The sequence below is a fragment of the Hemiscyllium ocellatum genome, chromosome 4, assembly GCF_020745735.1.
Source record: "Hemiscyllium ocellatum isolate sHemOce1 chromosome 4, sHemOce1.pat.X.cur, whole genome shotgun sequence".
NCBI classification, from domain to species: domain Eukaryota; kingdom Metazoa; phylum Chordata; class Chondrichthyes; order Orectolobiformes; family Hemiscylliidae; genus Hemiscyllium; species Hemiscyllium ocellatum.
In genome coordinates this window covers 101513631-101518640 of record NC_083404.1, presented here as the reverse complement: position 1 = coordinate 101518640, position 5010 = coordinate 101513631, and positions in this window count along the sequence as shown.

The window sequence follows — 5010 nt, the reverse complement described above, 5'->3', positions numbered from 1 at the left end:
AATACTGATTCATCCCCTGCATTTTCTCTCCCACCACCTAGAATTACCATTGCGCATTCATCCTTATTCTCAGGACCCTCTGCCGACAATTTAGTCCTACCCATGATGTAAAATCCCCCTTTGAGGAAATGGTGATGATGAATATGGAATCCCACACCATCCCTTCCTTTTATAGACAACTTTTCCCTCTTCAATTCCGAAACTGAGCCTCCCCACTTCCCGACAACAGCAGTGTCTCCTAGTATTATCCCTCAGTTTTAATCCTGTTAATCCCCAGCATTCACCATGGCTAAACCACACTGTACACTCTCCCCAACAGTGTGGTTAGACAGTTCTTACTAATAACTAACTAGACCTCTGACCACTCTGATTAACTTACTGCAAATCATCTGACTGCTTACATTGGACCAGCAAGACTAACAGTGGCTCATTCCCTGGACTGTAGTGAGATGGATCTCCTGATCCTAAGTGCATTGGGAACCCTGATTGGTTACGGCTCCCTTTGACATGATTGAGGATTTGTCACTGTTGACTTTAGGATATGACCATTTGGTTGATGCACACGTTAATATTGTTGCTGTGCTGGCGCATCCTGTAGGTATGAAATGGAGAGCATATGTACTGCATAGCAACATGTTCCACCTCCTTAATGAATGACAACTATGATAAGCTCTTGGATTTTGTGTCTACACTAAACAGAAGACAAAACAGAAGTAGAGTGAGCCTTTGACATATAGCTGAGGAGGCAAAACACCCAACATCAAGGCAAGCAGGAATGCTGTGAGCATCGCGTAAGTACAAGATAAGTGAGTATTCAGAGAACAGGTGAAAAGCCCTGAGAGGAATGCTAGGCAACATCATGAACTAGGTGCTCCTGTCTGTCCATGAACTGTCCTGCAGCATCATTGAAATGAGAGAGCTGGTGTGCTCCACAGTGCATCATTGAGTGAATCGGAGAAAAATGATGATGATGTGGTGAAGTAAGGTAACCGTCCATGGAATGCACCCTGACAGGTTGGTACCAAGTGTCCTAGATGGAGGTCTGGAGGTACAAGCCACAAGCTTGTTGCCCAGATATCCTATCCAACTTTTATGTTGGGACCTCACAGAATCTGGTTTCCATCCAGCCTAAAAATGCATTGTAGTGAGGTGAGATTGGGTAGCAATGAGGGTGATACTGGTCTATAGTCTCTCATTGTTCATGAGTAAGAATGTTGTTTTGCATGCAACACTGAGATAGAAAATGGGATTTTTTGATCTCACATCAGGAAGATCCCTGCTGGCAATGTCACGCATTTTTCCACTTCTCTTGCCATGTCCCACATTGTTAACGGTTGAATGGCCCATTTTGAACTCCTAAGAACCCAACATCAATGATACCATCCTTCAGCCAATTTGATTCATTCCATGTGTTATCGAGAAATGGCTGAATGGGTTGGATACAGCAAAGATTATTGGCCCTCCCAACATTTCACAGAATAAGATCATAAAGCATTTGCAGCACAAAATGAGGCCACTTGGCATTGTGTCTTCACTAGCTGCAAAACAAGCCATTCACCTCATCAATTTTCCAACATTTGATTTGCAGCCGATTTAGTCCATTCAAACATACGAATGAGGAGCAGGAAAAGGCTACCTGGCCTTTTGTACCTGCTCTTCCATTCAATATGATCGTGACTGAACTAAATACTGCACACTCCAGATTATCTCCCATAAATATCCCCTTGCTTATCAATAATTTATCTACGCCCAGTTTGAAATTCTGATAATAGTACAGAATACCTGTGCTCCAGAATGTGCAACACTTCTAGTCAAGTTGTCCCAATCCAGCTATAACAGTGTTATCTAAACAGCAAAGTGGAAAATTGCCCAGGTATGTCCTGACAACAAAAAGGAAGAGATCAAAGCTGGCCAATTATTCCCCATCAGTCTAATATTGATAACCAGGAAAGTGATTTACTCAGCAATGACTTGTACACTTGTTCAGATATGGCTCCAACTAAGCTGCTCAGCTCCTGACCTCATTACAGCTTTAGTCCAATATGAGCTTAATAACTAAACTCCAGAGGTCAACGCATTTAACTGAGTGTGGCATCAAGAGTCTACATCAAAATTTAAGGCAATGGGAATTGGGGATAACCTTTCTGCTGGTTGGAGTCATTCCTAGCACAAAGGAAGATGGTTGTGTTTGTTGGAAATCCATCATTTCAATCCCAGGACACGGCAGCAGCAGCTCCTGAGGCTAATATTTCTAGGCCCAACAATTGTCAGCTGTTTCATGAATGATCTTCCCTCCAACTGAGGATATCTTGGTGATTATTGTACAATATTCAGCACCATTCATAAATTCTCAGATGTGAAAATAGTTGCATCCAAATGCAGTAAGGCCTGGAAAACAACTAGGCTTAGACTGATGAGCATTAAGTGACATTCACACCATAAAATTGCTAGGCAATGACAATCCCCATCACGAGGAAATCTAACCATCTCCATTTCACATCCAAAGGCAAATCTATTACTGAATCTCCCAATACCAATTACCAGTGAACTGAATATGCTTCAGCCATTTAAGTACAGAGGTTGCAAGACTGAGTCAGTGTCTGGAACTTATGACTTGAGTGTCTCACCTCCTGACCCTTCAAAGTTTGTCCAAAATCTACAAGGCACATGTCAGGAGTGTGGTGGAGTAAGTTTTACTTGTTAGGATGAGTGCAGCTTTAACCACACGCATGAAGCTCAACACTATTCTGCGACAAAGTGGCCCACTTGATTAGCACTCCATTAATATCTTTAACATTTCCTCCACCACAATGGCAGAAGTCAGTGCCATCTAAAAGATGCACTACAGTAATTCACCGAAGCCCTTTGGCAACACCTTCCAAACCCATGGCCTCTACCAGCCAGAAAGTCAAGAGCAGTAGATCAATGGGGACAATGATTCCTGATGAAGGGCTTTTGCCCGAAACGTCGATTTTCCTGCTTCTCGGATGCTGCCTGACCTGCTGTGCTTTTCCAGCACTACTCTAATCTAGATCTGGTTTCCACCATCTCTTGTTTTTACCTACACCACCAGCTACAAATGCTCCTACATTTTACTCATCACTCTAACTTGGGACTATGCAAATATATGAATTGGGAGCAGAGAATATAGCTTTCAGCCCTTCAAGCCGATTCTGTTTTTAAATAAGATCATAGCTGATCTGTTTGTGTTCCAAATTGCACATTCCCATCTATCCCTGATCATCTTTGATTTCCTTGCCTTACCAGAATCTAACAACCTGCACCTTAAAAATTTTCAAACGGTCCACCTTCACTACTGTCTGAGGCAGAGTTCCAAAGTCTCTCAACGGTCTGAAAGAACACAGTTCCCCTCATCTCTTGTCTTAAAAGGGTGTCCTCTAATTTTAAAACAGTATCCATTTGTTCTAGATTATCACAGGAGTAGGTATTCTTTCAACATTAACCTTGTCAACACCTTTCAGAATCTCATGAACTCTAATCAAATCATCTATTCGATCTAAATTCCAATGGAAACATGCCCAGTCTAACCAATATTTCCTTGTAAGACAGCCCAGTCATCCAGGTATCAATCTAGTAAACATCCTCTGATCCATCTCCAAAACATTTATGTTCTGATGAAGTCACTAGACTTAAAATGCTAATCTTGTTTTCTTCCCACAGATGCTATCAGACCCATTCAGTTTCTCCAGCAATTCCTGTTTTTGTTTCAACACATTTACATCCTTCCTCAAACACGGAGGCCAACACTGCACAATATTTTAGATGTGGTCTCATCAATGTCCTATATAACTAAAGCATAAGATCCTTACTTTTATGTTCAATTTCTGTAGTGATAAAGGATAATATTCCATCCTATAGTTGCATGTTAACTTACTGTGATTCCAAATCTAGAACTACTAAATCACTTCAGAATTCTGCAGTCGTTCTCTATTAAGTGAACTATTATCTCTTTTACAGTTGCTGGGCCAAATTCCTGGAACTCCCTTCTGTGGATATATCTCTGGACTACAGTGGTTAAAGAAGGTAACTCAACGCCACCTTCTCCAGGACAATTAGGGAAGACAATTTATGTTGACCTATAGCCAGCGATGCCCATATCCTATAAGCAAATATATATTTTAAATCAATAGTTTCTTCCTCCGTGACACTGTCTGCTCTGCCTAATATTTCCTGCTTTTTCTTTCACATTTGCAGCATCGGTGGTCATTCGTTTTTGGGTATCTGTGACGTTTTGTTTTCTTGTTGACCTGTTTGTATGTAGTATACATGATTCATGGGGTTTGTCTATGGAATACACCTTGCTTTGTGAAGCTCCACGTGAAAGTTCCCGTTGACAGATGCTTTTGATCCATTGCGTCTCTTCCTGATGCCGATGAGCTTCCATTCAGAAAGAACTTTATTCCCAGGCTGCTTCTAAGCACCGGAAGGCGGGTATCTGAATGAAACTAAAAAAAAGGCGTTTCTCAGCAGAACTTTTAAAATTATGGGGCAATTCCTTGAACTGAAACTTCTCCTTTAATGTCGGATGTTCTGGTTAAAAAACTTTTCCTGATTGCGACAGATGAAGTTGAATCCGGTGATTTCAGGAGGTATTTTAAAACAATATTTACACGTTGCGTGTAAAATACACTTGAAATGCGCGGGTGAAACTCGATTTCTGACAATCTGCTGGAATTTCTGTTTACATTTGGAGCCAAATCACGTTGCACGGCCGGTTTGTTGTAGCTATTGGTGGATTTCAAATCTCCTCCCCTAAGGAAGGGCTTTAAGGAGTGGGTGGTATTTATTTAAAACAAACAGGCAATCTGAGCATATTAAAACATTTCAAAAATGCAATTTGCTAAAGCGAACCGCGTTTGGGGGATGACAAAGATATTTTAGTTCAGTTGCATTAATAAATAGCATTGTCGGGAAAAAAAGATAGATTTGTGTTCACCTGGGTGACAGTATACACATGCGCATTTGATTTGCTCTCTTGTTAAAAGTGTT